Genomic DNA, 21,607 nt, shown 5'->3' with positions numbered 1-21,607 from the left:
AGATAGCAAAAAGGAGAAATTTATACAGTCAAGAAGGATATATAAAAAACGAGAGAAAGGTACACAACAGAGTACAAAAGAGATGCAAAGTGCTCAGACGTAGTGCAAAGAAAAGACTTGGTCTGAAGAGTTTGTGTGTGAGTGACCTGAGTGATCAGGGTTAGTCATACCATGGTTTAGTGTGGGGTGTGGGAGGATAGTGTTTACTGACAGTCTGAATGACCTGGGTGAAGAAGCTGTTTGTGATTATGGTGGTGTGGGACCTGATTGACCTGAGGCACCGACCAGAGGGCAGCATGTAAAACAGGAGGTGAGCAACGTGCAAGGGGTCACCTGTGTGGCAATGTTTTTCTTGAGACAGGAGGATCTGGCAATGGCCTTAAGGGGTAGCAGGGGGCAGCTAATTATTTTTTGGCCAGCGTTAATTAAATTACCCTCTGTGCAGCGTTCCTGTTCTCAGTCGTGGCTCCTGTGTACCAAACACCCAGGCAGTAAGAGAGCATGCTCTCCGCTGAGAAGCGGAAGAAGGCCAGCAGCAGCTTCCAGTCCAGGTTATTCTTCTTTAGGACATAAAGGAAGTGCAGCCGCTGCTGGGCCTTCCACTGGACATTGGTGTTGTGAGTCCAGGTGAGATCGGTGGAGATGTGGGTGCCCAGAAACCTGAAGATTCCACCCATTCTCCATTTACAATCAGAGGGAAGTGCATCTGTCCGTGCCTCCCGAAATCCATTATGAGTTCTTTTGTTTTATGGACGTTCAGCCTCCGCTTATTTTCTGAGCACCAGCGGGGTAAGTTCTCTACCTCTCCCCTGTACGGTGCATCTCATCCATCCATGAGCCCAACCACCGTGGTTTCATCGGCATACTTGGCAATGATGTTGGTTGGGTGGGTTGGTGTGCAGTCATAGGTGTAAAAGGGGTAAAGTAGTGGGCTGGGTGTTCATTTGTGTCAGCTGTTTCCCCATGTGTTTCCACTTCCTCTGATCACCTCCTATTTAATCTGTGTGTTTCATTCAGTGGTTGTCAGGTCGTCTGTGTTCCCTATACCATGTCAAGTGTCACTTAGGTATTTCATGATTCAGCTCAGGTCTTGCTCATGCACCATGTTTGTGTTGCTTTCTCATAGTTCTTGCATGCACCTGCTCTGAATCATGTTTATGTCTTATGTCACAGTCATCATAGTTTAGTTTCTGCTAGTTTAGGTGCTGGTTTAGTTTTTGCCCCTCTCGCTTTTGCTCTGTTTGTGTACTCTTGTTATCAGCTATAATAAATGGCTCGCTTTGAGTTCAAGTCACATTTCACACTCCATTTTTGGGTCTGCATTTGGGTCAAGTATTCACTCTCCACACAGTTGGCTCCCACTGTCTGTTACACCCTGTGGGCAACCAGTGCTGAGTGACAGTGGGGGGAAGAGGTGGGGGCTGAGTTGGACTGATTAAGGCTGGTTGGTGAGGAGCTTAATAGTTACTCTTTTTGGATAAGCCATAAAAAATTATGTAAAATTATCAAAGCACACATCACAGCTGAAAACATCACAGTTCTACAGATCAGATTGAGGAAATGTTAGATTCCAGGGCCAAGCCTGGAATCTGTCTGTGCGAGGCTGAATGCTTTTACTGTTGGATTGGATCTCTGTTTAAAGAATTCCTTTGCTCTTTTCTTGAAACCTTTCCCAAAGATAATGAAGAGATCTGGCTTAAGGACAAGGACACTGTTGAAGAAGGCTAAATATAGAGAAATGTGTTGGTAGATGACCAGTATGAGATGACGCCTTAGAAAGTCAACTATTTCGAGCACACTTAGTAACTCACTTAAACGGAATATTATCCAGCAGATCAGCAATGCCAGGAGAACTGCCAGGAAGAGAGTGGTGGCCTTCTCCTTTGGTCTGTCCTTAACATACCGTAATTAAGGTATGTTTCCAAAGATGAAAGACTGATCTGGTCATATTTACCATGAGGTAAAAAGGTTCTGGGACGTATGGCTATTGACGGTGGCTTACCAGTACTAGCAAGCCATAAAAGACCTTCAAGTTTGTCAGCTGTCCATCTAGTGTCTTCCACTTATCCTTAACAGGGTCAAGGGGGCCTGGAGTCTGCCCTAGCTACCATAGGACGATAGGTTCATTTAAATTGGTTTGTGGAGTAGGCTACTTGGGTTCAGTTGTGGCCCTGCTGCAGTGTAGCCTCCACAATTCTAAACAGGAGCACAACTAGTCATGTTATAGTATATGCAACTGTGAATTTTGGATTTCTTAATCACTCTTTGAAAAAATAGCCTGGTAATCTGCTAAGTTTTGCTAACTGCTGGATATTTATTTGCTGGCAAGAGAGCTGAATGTCTATAAAGGCCAGTGTTCGATTAATAAGAAATTTCCAGGAATCCTGAAAATATTATTTTTAATATTATTTTAAACATCAACAAAACTATAAAAAGGTAATTTATGTTCATGAAGATAAAGCAGTAATTCAGACAACTTGCATAATGGATTGCTTTGCCTGGGAGCATATTGAACTTCTGAACTTCAGCTTTGTTGAACTTAAAGGTCTTTTATGGTTTGCTAGTAGTGGTAAACCACCGTCAACAGCCATACGTCCCATGTTTTGCACAGGACAGTGTTTGTGTAAAATTTGGCATTCTTGTCAGATCATCATCACTATTTCTGGGAAATAACAGTGTTTGAGTGTGAACTGATAAAGAGTGTCATGCAGAGTACTGCCTGCATGGTAAAGTAGTGTTGAGAGTCCCAGTTTTGTTATTGACTTTTACTGTATAAATCTGGCTTTCCTTTGAGTTGATGGATGGGTGTCTAGCTTATCTTTTCCTAATTGATTGTATTCTGGCCATTCATTAAAAAGACAAAAGTATTTCTTATCCAATTACTTGATTAATCGATGAAATAATCAATATATTACTCAATTACTAAAATAATCAATAGTTGTTTTATAAAATATCTGACACCGATGTGATCAAGAAATACACCTAACTGAAATGCATGGTTTTTCTCAGGATTCAGATAATATTAAAAGCCTTTATTGCTCATGTTGTGTCAAAATTCAACACAACTGAGCTTAAGTCTCCTAATTCCCTGTTTGAGTACAGAGAATTTATGACGTCTTTGTGCAAAAGAGACAGAAAATACTTCCATTTGTTTTTTTGTTTTTGTTTTTTTGCATGTCCCGTTTGGTTCTTTTGCCATCAGAATTATTGTCTAAAGGCGAAAAAAGATGCCCAACGGATTTACTTTACCAAATTGACCATCCCAGCCTTGCCGTAATGGTCTATTTGATTTACCTTTTATTGTTTATTTTATTTATTTTTTATTTTCACTTGCTAGATACGGGACAGACTTGAAGAAGGGGACAGAGCGGGGGATACTGAATACTTCCATTTGTTAGGAGACCTGGGTCATCGACCAAGAGTTTTGAGTTTACATTATTATTGAACTTTTATTTTGATATTATTCGTCATCTCTAGTCTTTTAAGCCGTGTATTTTCCTCTGTCCGTGTTGCGATCTACTTTTCTTTGAAAGTAAAATCTCAGCCCACACAAATATATCAACAACAGTGATCACAAAACGGTGTATAACTGAACACAGTAGTGCAATTTTTAACCAGGTCTTCCCATTAACACCTGACCTGCCCAGAGGGTCAGTCAATGAGCTCGTCAATAGCTTCAATGCTAACATGTTAAATGTAATGGACACTATTGCTCCCATTAAGGTGAAGGTTATCTCTGGAAGGAAAAAGTCTCCATGGAGAAACTCCACACTGGTGAAAAATGAAAAAAGAGAGTGTAGGAAAGCTGAGCGCAGATGGAGAAAAACAAACCTCCAGGTTCATTATGACATCTATAAAGAGAAACTTCACAATTATAATTTACAACTGAGGAATGCAAGGAGGTCCTACTTCTCTGACATCATCACTAAAAACAGCCATAATGCTCGGGTCTTATTTTCTACAGTTGACAGGCTAACAAACCCTCCTGTGTCAGTGGCAGCTGAACTTCATTCGACCATGGCCTGCAATGACTTTGCCAAATTCTTCACTGAAAAAATCCAAAAAATTAGACAAGCAATTGGTACATCAACAGCAGATCCAGGATATGTACTGTGTCCACCAAAAAACTGTTTAAACACCATGAAACAGTTTCAACCTATTAACAGCAAAGACCTGGAGGACATCTTAGGTCAACTGAACTCCTCCTCCTGCTGTTTAGATGTCCTGCCAACAAGATTTTTCAAAAAGGTCTCAAAGACTTTAGAGTCAGACCTGTTACAGATCGTCAACTTTTCTTTATTATCAGGTGTGTTTCCAGAATCACTAAAAACTGCTGTAATCAAACCTATACTGAAAAAGGACAATCTTGACAAGACACAAATGAACAACTACAGGCTGATCTCAAATCTCCCGTTTTTAAGTAAGATCATTGAAAAAGCAGTTTCCCAACAGCTCAGTTCTTAAAACAGAATAGTCAAAGTCAAAGTCAAAGTCACGATGCCTTCCAGTCAGGTTTTAGACAGAACCACAGCACTGAAACCGCTCTGACCAAAGTGTTTAATGACATATGTCTGAATACAGACAGTGGAAAAATGTCAGTCCTAGTTTTACTGGATCTCAGTGCAGCATTTGATACAGTTGACCACAACATATTACTCAAACGACTGGAGAACTGGACAGGTCTTTCAGGAACTGTACTAAACTGGTTCAAAACATACGTAGAAAACAGGAAATACTTTATATCAATAGGTAACTTCACATCTGAGCAGACAAGTATCACATGTGGAGTTCCCCAAGGTTCCATCTTGGGACCCCTTCTGTTTAACATCTACATGCTCCCACTGGCACAGATTATAAACAACAACAAAATAAACTATCACAGCTATGCAGATGACACACAAATATATACCACAATGTCACCAGGAGACCGAGGCCCTGTACAGGCTCTTGGTAAATGCATTGAGGAAATCAATGACTGGTTGTGCCACAATTTTCTCCAGCTAAACAAAAACAAAACTGAGGTAATAGTCTTTGGCGCCAAAGAAAAACGATTACAGGTCACCAGAGAACTTCAATCTATACATCTAAAAACCACAAACCAGGCGAGAAATTTGGGTGTAGTGATGGATGCAGACCTAAACTTAGAAAAACACATTAAGACAATATCAAAGTCAGCTTACTATCACCTCAAGAATATATCAAGGATAAAAGATCTGATGTCTCAACAGGACCTGGAAAAACTAGTCCATGCATTCATCTTTAGTAGGCTTGATTACTGTAACAGCATCTTTACAGGTCTACCTAAAAAATCAGTCAGACAACTACAGCTCATTCAGAACTCTGCTGCTCGAGTCCTCACTAAGACCAAAAAAGTGGACCACATCAGTCCAGCTCTGAGGTCCTTACACTGGCTGCCTGTCCGTCAGAGGATAGACTTTAAAGTTCTGATGCTGGTCTATAAAGCTCTGAATGGTTTAGGACCAAAATACATCAATGACCTCCTGACCCAGTATGAACCATCCAGATCCCTCAGGTCATCTGGATCCGGTCTTTTATCAGTTCCCAGAGTCAGAACCAGACACGGAGAAGCTGCATTCAGCTTTTATGCTCCTTATATCTGGAACAAACTCCCAGAAAGCCTCAGATCAGCTGAAACACTCAGTTTATTTAAATCCAGGTTGAAGACTCACCTGTTCTCAGCTGCATTTGAATAAAGCACCAAATCCATACTTTAAGCTTAAATTTCAAAACTTACATTTAACTACTGATTTTATCTACTGTTCTGATTTTATCTGTTTTGATTTTATATACTGTTGTTTGTTTGTTAATTAGTTAGTTAGTTTATTTGCTTGTTTTATTCAATTTTAAATCATGCTTTTTATTTGTTCTTGTTTCTAATGTCTCTGTAAAGCACTTTGAATCACCTTGTTGTTGAATTGTGCTATACAAATAAACTTGCCTTGCCTTACCATCTACCATGCTGTGTGTTTTCCCTTTCAACTGGTTTGTTGTTTATTTTATGTTCTCAGTTCAGTTAGATTTCTGTTTTCTAACATCCAGCAATAAAGCTGAGATTTTTGAGTTAACGTTTGCCTCCAAGTGTCTGCGCATTGGGCCCTCCTTACCACCACTCCTGCCTGCACATCAGCCTTCATATAACACTATTAGTAAACGCTTCAGTTTTCTGTGTATATGTCCTATTAGGCTTGAACACCTATTTTTCTTTTCTTTTTTGAATTGGCACCATTTTTCTTACACAACACAGCAACAATGCAACCATGTTGTGATTTGTTACAGTTTTGGAAATAAAAAACACCTGGAATTATAGAAAGCAAAAATCTCAAACTTGTTAAAAACAACGTCACTAATTTATCTAATAAGTAGTAGAAAGAGAATAAATTAACAGAAAATAAATAGTATACACTTCATGTATTCTTAATTCAATTATTCTGGAGATAATTGCTGCAAGACAAATGAGTTATACTTGACACAATTAGTACAATTAGTAAAAGAATGAAGACAAAATGTTGATTCTTCAGCAACAACTAATGATACAAGCAGCAGAATCACCACAAACCTGTTGCATTTAGTAGTTTAATGAAGTAGGAATCACATGCATCATTAAGTGACTATACTCTATGGCAAAAGATGTATATAGTTTTATCATTTTTTATCATAATAAATATCAAGACTTTTGATAAGACCTGTGACACATCTCATAAGAGTAACAATCAGAAAAAGCAGATTCCCAAAGTACTGGAAAAACGAAGCAGTTCCACCAGTTTTAAAAGCAGGAGAGCATGTTTTGGTATGTATCCTTGGCTCTAAAGACATTTCCCTTCTCTGCTAAACAATAGAGTGAGTGTTCTCCAAAGACAAAACCTTAGCCTGCTGTTTTCTTCTTGTTTTCCTTCTTTTTCCTGTAGTTGTAGTAAAAACGTAGCAGTGCTCAGTTTGAATTTACTGTTCTTACTGTATTTATTAGAAAAACAAACTTATTTCTGTTTGTTTTTCTCTAGAGCTCTACGAGCTTTCCATTCTCTATTACTTAGGCTGACAAATATAAAAAAGGGACAAAGGGATGGCAACTTTTTTGTGTGTTACTTGTTACTGTTTAGCATTTAAATATATTACTGATATTTACAACACAGATTTGCTGCTGCTTAAGAGAATTTAAATTAAATGCTTAAAGATCTCTTTATCATACAGTATGTGTATGCCTGTTAGTGTAAAGGTTCTTTTTGTATTTGGATGTAGCATGTCAAAAACACCAAACATGTTGAGACAAATCCAGATAACAGTCTTCAGCCTGGATGGTGACAGATTACATTGGGCGTAATCTGTGATCGTCTCAACTGTTCTTGGATTTGTCAAAATCGTCTCTGCTGGTAAGTTAACTGAAGACGTTTTGCTTTTCAGAATGTTTCTACAATTTATCATTTAATACTATGATGTAGAAAACACTGTCAATGAAGAACAATGATTTACAGTTTTTAAATTTTAATCAACCTATCAACTATTTTGACTACTGAGAACAGAGGTGAAAACACAATAAAGTACAAAGTAAGACAAATTAAGCATATGACCTGTAACGTTGTCTGTCTCTGTCTTTGGCTTTCTTAACTTAAAGGAGAAAGTAATCTGATATTAAAGTGATGCCAGACAAGGAATATGCTAGCTGAATCCCTCTATCAGCACCTCTTTCACTCTTCAGTGAGCCCTTCTCTATTTTTTCCTCATGTGCGTCTCTTTGCTATATTTATTTCTCGAGGTAGTTTCCCATGTTCACTTTACTCACTTGGAGATCTAAATAAAGTTTTCTGTCACTGACCTAACACAGGTGGGTTTTTTTTTTATAAGACGCTGTCAGACTCTAACACATGGTCAAAAGGAGCTATAACTTTCTTTTTGTAGCTGCTTGTAGCGAGACCCCAGAAGCAGCTACAAAAAGAAAGTTATAGCTTGCCTTCAAGACTATGAAAAGGACTAAATCATATCATCGCCTTTACCCAGGGGATGCCATACCCTGCATTTATGGACTTCCTAAAATCCACAAGGAAGCTGTCCCACTCAGACCCATAGTCAGTAGCATAAACTCCACTTACAACATTGCAAAACACCTTGCTACCATCCTTACTCCTCTCGTGGGGAACACCCCACACCACATCAAGAACTCCACCGACTTCACCGACAAGGTCCAGAAACTTACCCTGGATCCAGATGAAACCATGGTGTCCTTTGATGTAGTCTCTCTCTTCACTTGCATACCCACCACGGAGGCAGTGGAGACTGTCAGAAAACGACTACAAGAAGACAGCTCCTTAGAAGACAGGACCAACTTTACACCCAATCAGATCTGCACACTGTTAGACCTCTGCCTCACCACTACATATTTCAAATACAACGAAGGCTTTTACAGACAAAAACATGGCTGTGCCATGGGCTCCCCTGTGTCACCTATTGTAGCCAACCTTTACATGGAGGAAGTGGAAAGGAAGGCTCTTGGCTCTTTCAAAGGAAGAGTACCCAGCCACTGGTACAGATATGTAGACGACACCTGGGTCAAAATCAAGACACAAGAAGTGGAATCCTTCACTGCGCACATTAACGCTGTGGATAAAAACATCCAGTTCACCAGGGAAGACACAAAGGACAACTGTTTGCCTTTCCTGGACTGCGCCGTGCACATTGAAGAGAACGGCAAACTCAACATCGAAGTTTACCGGAAGCCCACACACACGGACCAGTACCTCCTCTTTGACTCCCATCACCCTCTGGAACACAAACTTGGAGTAATTAGGACCCTACACCACCGGGCAGAACATGTTCCCTCTAAGCCTGAAGGAAAAAAGAAGGAACACACACATGTAAAGGAAGCACTCAAAACGTGCAGCTATCCTAAATGGGCGTTTATAAAGTCAGCAAAGAGGCACAGAAAAGAAGATCAGACACCAGCGAGGGAGGATAAGAAGGACAGACGCAACAACATTGTCATCCCCTATGTAGCCGGTGTATCAGAAAATCTCAGGAGTTTTCTCCAAGCATGACATCCTGGTGCATTTCAGACCCAGCAACACGCTCAGACAAAAACTGGTTCACCCGAAAGACAAAACTCCAAAACACACTTATCAATGTGGTGTATGCTGTACAGTGTATTGAGGAATGCCCAGACCTCTACATTGGAGAGACCAAACAGCCACTTCACAAGCGCATGGCACAACATAGAAGAGCCACCTCCACAGGACAAGACTCAGCAGTCCATCTGCATCTTAAGGATAAAGGTCACTCTTTCAAGGATGCCAATGTTCACATTTTGGACAGAGAGGACAGATGGTTTGAAAGAGGAGTGAAAGAAGCCATCTACGTCCACTGTGAGCGACCATCTTTGAACAGAGGCGGTGGTTTACGACACCAACTGTCTGCCATCTATAATCCAGCTTTGAGTTCCCTTCCCAGACGCCTTAACACCCACTCACATCCTGGGCCATCTGACCTCAGGAAATCGCATGATAAGGTGGGGTCAGGTTTCACAATGAGCTCACCCGAAACCATGGCTGATTGGGACCCACACCCATGTTCACACCTTGGCTCATGTGATTAGAGGATCATCAGGGGGTCCTTTTGTCCCTCTGTGGGGGGAAACTCCCACTGGGTTTAAATCTGGGACTCTCCACCATTTGACCTTAGAACTGAAGAAGTTTCTCGGATGAGAGGTGAAACGTCTTCAAGCAACTTAAAGAAGTCCAGACGCTTTTCTTTCCAAGCTCCTTTGACTACGATGACCTGGATGACTGAGAACCTTCACGGACAGTCTAACACATGGTTTGGACACATGTTTAAAAAGAAATACAGGCCTGGTTACACAGCTTGTCACATATAGGAAGCACAAATGACTTAAAAAAGTACTGGTTGCACCAGTTTTGCAACAGAGCAGTTACTACCACCATATTAACAAACAATGGGTGATTGTTAGTTTGACTCATTTATTCAAAGGAAAGAGCCATTTGTCAATTAAAAAAATAATAAAAATAATCACCTGCAGAAAAATAAATTGAGGATTAACCCTTTCAAGCTCACCATAGAACCAAGTCTGCCAGAACTTATCTTTACATTTTTACATGCTGTAGTGTACATTTTTTGAGCATTTCAAATTGCTATACATCAATACAACCACTATATCCTAAATTTTAAGTCCATAGTAACTACATAATGTCACGGTGGGGTGCACCAGTGTGTTTGTTAGAGCGGACCCGAAAGCAGACACTGAAGGAAGGAGCTGGTTGCAAACAGAAGGCGAGCCTTTATTTCGGCTGAAAACATGAAACTATGAAACCCCAAGAAAAACGATGAAAAACTATGACCGACTATGATAACAAAAGACTATGACTATGACTCAGACTGTGACTGGAACTGTGACTAGATGACATGAAGGAAATTGGCAGATGTCCTGACAATGAACAGTAAGAGACAAATGACTTAAATACACACATGAGGTGATCAGGGGAAGTGAGATAAAGAGCTGACCAGGATGAACATAATGATGCACAGGAAATGTAAACTAAAACACAAACACATAGAAACTGGACTTTCAAAATAAACAGGAAAACATGACAAGACGCAGCCATGACAGCATTAACCAGGCAGACCAGAAACATGACAGATAAGACACAGTAATCAACAAGGGGAACTTTAACACATGGGAAGATGACCCAAAGGAGACCTACTAAACAATGAACAATAACTACAACTAAGGAACCTAGGATCTAATGGCAAAAGGACTAACTATAAACAATGAATATCAAAATACAAGAAAACACAAAGCGCTGGGTCATATGGGGACAGTCAGATGCACGGACTGTTTTAGTCACTCTTAAAAGAACAGCAGAGTCTTGAAGATATAAAAAAAACCCCAAAAGTTTAAAACATTGCTATGGCTGTTTGTGATCTGCAAAAGGATGACAGTGCATGAGCATATAAAAATGGAGACCTGAAATATAAATGTTCATCTCTGTGTCAGCTTGTGTTGTTTAAGTGTGCTATGTAGCTAAAATGGGCAGCCTGTCATGATGACTACGGCTCCTATGTCCAGATTCTGAATACTGTGCCTGCCTCTTCCCACCTGTGAGCAATCACTGGATTTGCATTTAAGACCAGCCAGTATTTTCAGCATATCGTGTTACTCCTTGTATTAGCTTTGCATCTCCAGTTTTCCTTTGCTCAGGACCAGCATACTTGTCGCTCTTCTGGTTTGACCCGTCTACTTCGCCATCGCATAACTGCTGCAAACTCACCCCTCTGCTTTTTCAGCTTGATGATTCCTTTTATTGCTCTGGAAATAACTAAAGCTCGGACATCTTGCCTGCCTCCCCTCCTGGATCACTGGTCACGAGTGAAAAGGTCAAACATCTTGTTTCACTCATCTCACGCCCCACCAAGGCACTTGCTAGGTTGCTTCCCCCAGAGGTCTTTGTTTTCCTGCTTTTCAAGTAAGCATTGTGTCAAGATTAAATTACTGCCGGTATTACAGAAATAACCCTCCTCTCCCTGTGATTACAGTGACTCCACTCCTGAGACGCTTGCTCCTACCATGCTTTCATGGTTAAGACTCTTGAGTTAAATAAACCTTTTGGGTCCACTCCATATATTTATGTAGCTAATCAGTCTGCTGAAGTAACTATGATGAACAATAATACTTGACCTAATGCAGCATCAGACATGACTGAGACATTATTTACACACCTGCACTGCATAAAACGATTTTCAAGGAAGTAAAAAAAACAAAAAAACCTTGTTTATGCATATTTTTTCTTATTTTTCTATCTAAGAAAAAATATTCTTAACAAGCAAGTTTTGCACATTTTAGGAAAATATGTCTGACTTTTTCTTAATAAGATATTTCAGCTCATCTTGAGCTTTATTAACTGGTTACAGGGTATGGCAATGGTTTGTTTGAAATTCCACAATAAGAATAACATCATTTTTCTTATTTCAAGCGTAAGGCCACATAAACAACTTTTCAGTTTGAGAAAAGAGCCCTGTGCAGCATGTCTTCCCCTCTCTCCCTCAGCTTTCCTGTCAATTCTTCACTGTCACAATCAATAAAGGCCTAAAATATAGGGGGAAAAAATTAATGACACTAAAGTTTGTCCTATAGAAAGCTTTTGTTTTGTTTGTGTGAAAATCTCAGGCATACAGCAGATTCATTTGCTAGTTTTTCGGATTCCCAACGACCCTGAAAAGAATAAGCAGAAGAGACTGGGAGGATGGATGGATGGATGGATGGATGGAGTAGAGCTGTTTTTGTAGTGTATATGAGCTATGTAGTTGCGTTCTTTCATATCCCTATGTAAGTTGATGGTGTTGCCACAGAGGAAAATTTCCTTCCAACATGCATCACTGTTTGCAGTTTTTCCATATACAAAAAAGGCTATGAAGTACCTCTACACCATACTTTCTCACGCACTGCAGCCTGCATGTTGCTGCTCAGTGCCACTGGGTCAGGTGATCACTAGACGAGATAAAATGACAAATATACAGTATATTGAGTCTGCTCTTTAGATCCTGCAAAAATCCAACTGTGAGAGATCGTCCTGAGTCTTTGACTTTGTGACTTTTGTATCTTTGTTTCACTTTTAGTCTTTTGTTCTGATTACTTTTATACTATAGGTTCCATTTACATTTTGAGTATTTGTTTTTACTTCCTTGTGCCTTTCATTTTAATCCTCCTCCCCTAGTGTTTCATTGTATATTAAGTCTCCTTAACCTGCGTAGTTGCTTCCTGTTTTACTTTGATGGTCATGTGTCTCTGGTGTTTTGTATAAAATTTTACCTCCCAAATCACTTTCAGCTGTGTTCCCCATACACTACCCCTCCCCTCATTATCTTGTGTATATTTTGTCTGAGTCTCCTCTTTGTTCTTTGTTGCATCACTCGCAGTCCTCTTTCCTTGCTTGGTGTACTGAGAGATCTGGAATTTAGTTTTACTGGCTTTGTTCTGTAAACTGTAGTGGACTTTTTTAATTCACTGAATTCTTTAGTATTAAATGCTGATTTGAGTTTAGTTCCTGTTTGACTCTTGCATTTTGCTCCTCAAAACGTTAATGCTCGTGACCATTTCTAAACTTTAGATTAAACTTAAATCCTTTCTTTTCATAAAGCTTAGAGTTGGGCCTAAATCATGTGAACCTTAACCATCCCTTATTTATGCTGCTCTAGTCTTATACAGTTAAGGGCGTTGCTACAGTTCACTGCGCATTTCTTCACCTATATCTTTTTATTCATCATGGGTTTTAATGCTAATACCACAGAAAAAAGATAACAGTTGTCATGGTTCCAGTAACACAGTGCTTTGAGTTTGTTGGTTCATGATTTGTTTGGGGGTTATGTTCTAGTTTTGTATATTATATTAATATTATTTCCCATTACTTCAGAATTTTGTTATAGTTCTTTCTAGCTTTGTTCCTTGATTTATGTTCCCCTTTGGGATCGTTGTGTCCCCACGCCTTCTGATTTTTCTGTGTTCCAACTCTGTGGCTGTCAGCCCCATGTCACTTTCCCATCGTCGAATAGTCTTCTGTCTGTTTGCTATATCTACTTCCAAAGATCTCAGCGTTCAGTTTATCAATATAGTACACCCCCTTTGGGACACTTACAGACAAATTCTCTGTTTTTAAACATCGAGCCAAAATGTCAGAATCTCATGATAATTCACAGAAATATTGCTTAGTGCATTTACAAACATCCTGTGGGATCTGGAATGGGGCGGGTCGCGGAGTATGGGGGTGCCTACTGGGGTCAGCGGGGGAGCTGGCCCAAGGGAGGGGTCACTTGCCCCTCCCTTCCTTCCCTCCCCATCTCCAGCTGCCTCCCTCTTCCCGCTCCACCACAACCACCCACACATGCAGGACCTTGGAGTAGGGGTATGTCACCAGGGTGCAGAGGAGGCCACCCCCCCTGTCCCCTTCTGGCTGCCTCTGCCTCAATTTTATCCCACAACTTAGACATTCACATTACTCACACTCTCATTACACATACATATAGGATCTTGGGGGTGGGCACGATACACGGAATCCAAAGTACCATCAGGGTGTACACCCCACCCCTGGCGTCGTTGCCCACCTCTCAATGTTAAATACACGTAGACATTGAGGGCCAGCAGGAGGGACCATGCGCTTACCTGCTGCTCTCTGGCAGGTAGCTCCATGCCCTCCTGGGTTTTAAATGCACCTTAGAACACACATGCATCAACACTACAATGAGCGGGTGGAGGGAGGTTTGGAGTCTTCTCTCACCCCCATTCTCTGCGACCTGCTGGAGCGGGGGGGCTAGGAGGAGGAGTTGGCCGTCCGACTGCGGTCTGGAGTGTGGGGCCTCCCTGCTGCTGCGGAGTCGGGGCGGTCTGCCTCCCCCCACCGCAGGGAAAAGGGTAACACCACCTGGGTCTGGGTGCAGTTCCCCCCCTCCAGGGGCAAGGGTACCTAGACCCGGTTTGTAGAGTACGCTTGGGGAGTGTGATCGTGTGTACAGCGTCTCTTTATGTCTGTCTCCACGCTGGTTGAGTGTGGAGTAAGTGCATATGAGAGCATGAGGGTGGGAATGGATGTTTGTATATGTGTGTGCCTGTATTTCTGTGTCTATATGTCAGGTTGGGTGTCAGGCGCCACCTCTCTGGGGACATCTCAGGCCCTCCAAGGTATGGAGGCCTATCTCCCCCTACCACCACTTCCCTGCCAGTGGCGGACTGCCTCAGACATTGGTGCGTTGGTGGTTCTTTGTGTCCGGGGATGGGCGTCCAGGTACACACCGGCTCACTCCTTGGCGGCCGCTTATCGGGGCCTGGAGCCTGGGGCTTGCTCGGGCCGCTTCGGAGGTGGGGTGCCCCCGGCCTCTCGGCCTGGGGCTCGGTCACTCAGGCGCAGCTGGCTGCCGGCGGAGCTCACAGGCGCGTCACTGCAACTCCCCCTGGCTTCTGCTCCGCGGCTGCTGAGTGAGCCCTCATCTGGGACTCTCCTCAGCTCTTTCTGGGACAGTGGCGCGGCTGCCCCTCTGTTGGTCTTCCTTGGTCTCTTGTGTTCTGGGGGCCTCTGGATGTCTGGAGTTTTGATCTCCTCCATACCCGCTTCATGCCCTGGAGGACGGGGCTGTGGCCCCCCCACACCCTCTAGCAGATCATTACATGAAGGAACCTTTTAAAAAACAAAAAACAAGCGCGTCCATGCTCACAGGTGTACACACGGGTGATCACACCCACAAACTACACCCTTTTTGGCTCCTACCTCAAAGCACACTGTGTTCTGTTGATCTTATGTGCTGCACAATAATGTTTAATATTTAGTATTTACTGTCATATTCCCATATATCATTGTGATGTTGTTTATTCTATTACTCTTGTTCTCTTCTGCTTGTTTTCTTTTTTCTTTCTCAGCAGGTGACCCAGGTGATCGATATATGCATTTTTTTCTTTTTTTCTTCTTTTTTTTTCTTTTTCTGCTCATTCTGTTGGTTTTTGTCTTTTGCCCTTCTCCCCCGTCCCTCTTCTCAGCTGTTTCTCTTTCCCTCTTTCTTTCTCCCCTTCTTTCCCCCAGTCAAGTCTGTCCCATATTCAGTAAGTGAAAATAAAATAAACAATAAAAGGTGAATCAAATGGACCATTACGGCAAGGCTGGGATGGTCAATTTGGTAAAGTAAATCCATTGGGCATCTTTGTTTGCCTTTAGACAACAATTCTGATGGCAAAAGAGCCAAACGGGACAGGCAAGAAAAAAAAAATGGAATGTGGTTTTATTTTGTCATAGTCTTGGGTTTTGGACCACTGGTCTTATCTTTTTATTGTATAAATCTGGTTTCATGCTTATTCATTTATTCTGTTCCTCATATGGTCTGGTATGGTTCCTGTATGGTTCCTGTATGGTTTCTGTATGGTATTCTCTGTTAGTAGTCTGTGTTTATTTCTTCCCTTAGTGTTCCACTTGTGTGGTTATAATTTATTGTTTCCTGATTTATTTTGGTAGCTATTTGTCTTTTGTGTTTTGCTCTTAGTTTTCTCAGTTTACTTGAACTCAAATGAACCCAAATGGGTTCATATCCTCTCTCATCGATTCTGTTTTTATTGATTCAGATATTATTTTACAGTGTGTGTGACACTGAGGTGGTCTAGAAATAAACATAACTGAGTTGACTGATGTAAAAAAAAAACAGAAAATATTTGATGTAAATATTTATATATATTATCTCTTTGTCCTTTCCTTCATATTATGATTTACTTGGCACCATTTATCTCACACAAAGTGATTGTTATTTATAAAAGTTTAATAAATAAAAAAAGTCCTGAAATTAATCCTTTAATCTTTAATATAAACATATTTAATGTAGCAGTAAATGAGCCATTACTTAAAAGTCCTCACTTGACCCAGCTCTCTATATCTCAAATTCTTGAAAGAGTAGCTATAAAGCAACTAAGTCATCATCTGCAGGGGAAGTGTTTATTTATAAAGTTTCAGACCTTAGTGATGATTATATGGATTGTTACTCTGTGTCATACCCATACCTATCATGAAAAATCATTCACTTATAACATGAAACATTTAAGTCTAAATAAGAGATTGGAAATAAGATTAACAATAACATGAATGATTATTAAATTAATAACTGTTATTAGAAGAACAACAGAGTAGCAGGCAAATTGTTTTGTGGATGCATATGAGATGCTCAATATTAGCATGAGACCACTAATACTGAAGAAGCCTCTGAGATGAGGTAAAACATCTCCACAAAATATAAAGTCCACTCAGTGATAATTTTCACAGCAAAAGCACATGCGAACACTCAGAGATATAGCATATATTGATATAACAAGATGGTAGGGGACAGAGTTTGAACTGAGGGTTTAAATTGTTCATTACAAGCCCTCAGTTTTATTAATTTTATTCATTTAACCACAGCCTTTAATATGGGATTTTTTTTGGCATATGTTGTTATCTGTAAAGCACTTTGACTGCAAAATTTTTCAACTGTGTAATATAAATAAAGGTTGTTTGAATGATTGATATTCTGTCAATAATAATCAGTTTTGTAGCACTGTTATTGTTTGATCAAATCTAAAACCATTTGTTAGAAATCAATTATCAGTCAATATGAGTCATAGATTCCTTCTACATGAGGTTCTCTAGAAACTTACAGTAGTAGAGTGCCCAGCGCAGTAAAAGAGAACAATTATGGTGTCTTTCCAACTACATATTTGTATTCTTGCTATTGAAATCTCAAGACCTAAAACCTTTTGCAGCTTCCCTACACCAGCATACATAATATCCTTGAGAATTCACTCTTTTTCAGTCTTTTCACTCGCCATGGGTTTGAGGAGTGGAGATACGTGCATCAGTTTTATTTTTATTGCACAAAAGCACAAGAGCTCGACGGTAAAGTAGATGCTGCACTGAGACAGAAACAGTCGCATTGTTGTGGAAACCTGTGGAAAACTGTTACCCCGGTTTCAATCGTCCATTAAGGTCGTGTCGGAAAGGTGGATGTTGTACAAGATAAGGACAATAGCGACAATACCTCCCACCCACTCAATGACCTGCTGGCCTGTCACAGGAGCACGTACACTGAGAGATTGAGATTACCCAAATGCATCACTGAACAACACAGGAAATCACTCCTGCCTGTACAACTGATCCATCTAATGCACAGTACATAATGCAATAGTTACACCCTTTGTGATGGCTGCATGCAGCCACACAATTGAGATACTTAGGTAATATTCATTTGGTCTTTTGTCTTATGTTTACGTTATACTCTAAAGCTTCTGTGATCATAAGTTAACTAATTTGATATTTTGAGTTTTCCTGTAATGCATGACAGCACTAAGCTATAGCCCAAATGGTGGCATAGACTTTGCTTTGCATTGTTTGTTATTTTATATAGGTATATGTTATATTGATTATATTTCTGCTCTTTCTGAGTTACCTGACCTCTGCTCCAGTCCTTCCTGGTTTGGCTGAAAGAGGAGGCTGAGGGTGGAGCTGGTTTAAATGCAGAAGCCAATAAAGTGGACTGGACCATCTATTGTGATCATGCAGGGGGAATGGGGTTCTTCGTGAATGATGGTTAGCTGTTATCTCTTTAGTTTTCACTTTTGGTGTATATAATGGTTTATTCATTTGCTATATAACTGGAGCTGTTTCTCATTTGGGCAGGTCAGTTTGTTGAGTTATGTTTTTAAGTGACTTTTGAGTAGCGTTCTGTTAAGGTAACCTCTTTTATGGGCCCACTTGGTTCTTAAAAACTTTGTTTGTTATTTTGAATTTTTGTAATCATCTTGTCCTTTTTGGGGGTATAATAAAACCCATTTTTTTGAAGATTACATTTGTCCCTGTGTGTTCCTGGCTGCTTGGGTCATGACACCCTTTTTCACATCCTACAGTGAAAATAACAAAGTTTGGAGTAAAATGTCAGTCATATATATTTCATCTCTGTCATATATTTTATATTTATGATTGAGCTCTTTGTATATATTAGAGCTAATTCATATATTTTGTAAACTTTGTAATATATTGCATTATTTAATCTAGTTTAGTCTGTTACTGTTCTTATTGTCTATTGTCTCACTGTAAACACATAATTTCCTTAGTGAAGTATTCTGATTCTGATTACACAGCTGACAGAACTTTAAGCATCTGCAGAGACAGCATGCACCCAGAGGGGTTTTATAGCTGAATGTATGCAGACGCAATCCCAGCAGGCAAAGCCTGATCTTCATCAGGCAACAAAAGCAGTTTTTAGTGGTCAGATTTGAAGACTCCATTTCTACTTGTGCATGTTTCTAAAATAGAATCACCGTGGCGATTGCTTTAGTCTCTTCGGGTTGGTTTTCATCTTTGCCTTGTGTTGTCAACTCAAAAAACAAAGAGACTGTATTTGTGTTCTTATTAGGATAGTAATTTGTTTTGGTGCATATAGGTTTATATTGTTATTTAGTAATTTTGTGAAAATGTTTATCAAATAAAGGTTTTCCTTGAGTATTACATTCACCAAAAAAGTCTCTTGAGTCACTGATGTTCACAGCACAAACACTGCATATCATCATTTTCACAGCTCCTTGTATTCTAATGCAACTTTTTTAAATTTTGTTTTAATTATATGTGTTTGCTTTAGCATAAATGTTCTAAAACTGTTTATCAAAACATAAATAGTTTAATTAATAATCTCCAGTTTAGATGCTGGTTTTCAAAACTTGTAAAACTGGCAGGTTAACTGAAGAATTTTCCCTTTATGTTTTTAGAATTATTCAGCAATTCAGTCACAAATAATGTGGAAAAACAGAAACAAAAGGAGCAGAACAAAGTTAAAACAGAAAAGTAAAAAAAAAGAAAACCAAGCCAAATTAAACATGTGCATACTTTGCTGGCAAAAGATTCTGTCTCTAGAAAAAGACAACATAAAACCATCAGGTACACTTTTCTAGTACCTCTTACTAATGTCTTTGTTTGCTTAACTTAAAAGAAAAAACTGATATCAAAATAATTTTAGACAAAATATGCATCTTCTCTGCGTCATCGCTTCCTCTGTGTAGTTAATTCCTCTATTTTTCTAAAGAAATGTCTTCAGAAATACGTAAATATTTGTCATGCCCTTGTGGGCTCTTCCAAAGAAAACTGTCTGTCATCAAACCAAAATGTTGTATTCTTGCTTAATGTATTTACAAGCAACCTCAGCACATAGGAGGTTGTTGTTACTTTTTGGACGTAGGATCGACAACAGCTGAACCAGAGTATCACAGTCTTGTTAATCATGTGTAAATTCTGAACTCAAACTCGTGCAGTCCCAGCTATCAGACTCAAGTGTATCCACATGGACCTGAGCAGCCATCTGTCAAGATACTGTCTCTGGCCACCTGTCCAGCCCCCAGAGAGATCCTGCAACCTTTGTTACCAGCTCACTCCTCAATCACCTGAAAGGTGCCAATCCAGATGTGGATGTTCTGCCCTGCCTTGTTATCACCAGCCACTCGAGAGGCCAGAACCTGTCTCCATAATGTTTTTATTTGGATCTGTATCCTTCTACTATATATAGGACTGACAGCTGTTGTCAGTCCTACGTTCCAAAAACTAAAACAACATCCTATTTGCCGAGGATGCTTGTAAATACACTAAGCAAGAATCCAACATTTTGGCAAGTTTTTCTTTGGAAGAGACCACAAGGGCGTGAGAGAGAGAGAGAGACGCAATATAATTTAGCTGATTTATGATAAAGAATGAAAAAATAATGTGGTAAGTGTTTATATTTTCTGTAATGCTTACATCATCTTCCTTTGCCTTATTTGATGAAAAACAATAGGAAATGTGAGATGTGTCATACTTGAGGGGATTTGCTGTATGAGTGCATTTAATTTAGATCCCTCCGGGGTCAAGAATTGTGAATGATGAAGAAAAATAGATACATTGATAAAATGATAAATAGTAACTACAACACTACTACAAACCGGATTCCAAAAAAGTTGGGACACTAAACAAATTGTGAATAAAAACTGAATGCAACGATGTGGAGATGGCAAATGTCAATATTTTATTCAGAATAGAACATAAATCATGGAACAAAAGTTGAAACTGAGAAAATTTATAATTTTAAGGGAAAAATATGGTGATTCAAAATGTCATGGTGTCAACAAATCCCAAAAAAGTTGGGACAAGGCCATTTTCACCACTGTGTGGCATCTCCCCTTCTTCTTACAACACTCAATAGACATCTGGGGACAGAGGAGACCTCAAGTTTAGAAATAGGAATGCTCTCCCATTCTTGTCTAATACAGGCCTTTAACTGTTCAATCGTCTTGGGCCTTCTTTGTCGCACCTTCCTCTTTATGATGCGCCAAATGTTCTCTATAGGTGAAAGATCTGGACTGCAGACTGGCCATTTCAGTACCCAGATCCTTCTCCTACGCAGCCATGATGTTGTGATTGATGCAGAATGTGGTCTGGCATTATCTTGTTGAAAAATGCAGGGTTTTCCCTGAAAGAGATGACGTCTGGATTTGAGCATATGTTGTTCTAGAACCTGAATATATTTTTCTGCATTGCTGGTGCCTTTCCAGACATGCAAGCTGCCCATGCCACACGCACTCATGCAACCCCATACCATCAGAGATGCAGGCTTCTGAACTGAGCGTTGATAACAACTTGGGTTGTTCTTGTCCTCTTTGGTCCGGATGACATGGCGTCCCACATTTCCAAAAAGAACTTTGAATCGTGACTCGTCTGACCACAGAACAGTCTTCCATTTTGCCACACTCCATTTTAAATGATCCCTGGCCCAGTGAAAACGCCTGAGCTTGTGGATCTTGCTTAGAAATGGCTTCTTCTTTGCACTGTAGAGTTTCAGCTGGCAACGGCAGATGGCACGGTGGATTGTGTTCACTGACAATGGTTTCTGGAAGTATTCCTGAGCCCATTCTGTGACTTCCTTTACAGTAGCATTCCTGTTTGTGGTGCAGTGTCATTTAAGGGCCCGGAGATCACGGGCATCCAGTATGGGTTTACGCCCTTGAGCCTTACGCACAGAGATTGTTCCAGATTCTCTGAATCTTCGGATGATGTTATGCACAGTTGATGAT

General features: G+C 40.2%; 1 protein-coding gene across 3 annotated transcripts in view; it reads right to left on the bottom strand.

Moving 5' to 3' along the window:
* LOC309695314 (B2 bradykinin receptor-like) overlaps positions 1–18,942 on the bottom strand; it is a 34,143-nt gene extending 15,201 nt beyond the window's left edge. The window contains exon 1 of one of the 3 annotated variants that reach the window (XM_082515848.1): positions 17,965–18,942. The gene's annotated coding sequence lies outside the window, so the exon portion shown is untranslated. Of the gene's footprint in view, positions 1–10,987; positions 11,448–17,964 lie in introns of those variants that run through there. The other 2 variants (XM_082515847.1, XM_082515849.1) reach the window with 2 other exon arrangements.
* Positions 18,943–21,607: the final 2,665 nt, after the last annotated feature.

This window comes from Aulonocara stuartgranti, assembly GCF_965226115.1.
Source record: "Aulonocara stuartgranti genome assembly, chromosome: 19".
Classification (NCBI taxonomy): domain Eukaryota; kingdom Metazoa; phylum Chordata; class Actinopteri; order Cichliformes; family Cichlidae; genus Aulonocara; species Aulonocara stuartgranti.
This window is presented reverse-complemented; position numbering and strand designations above follow the sequence as displayed.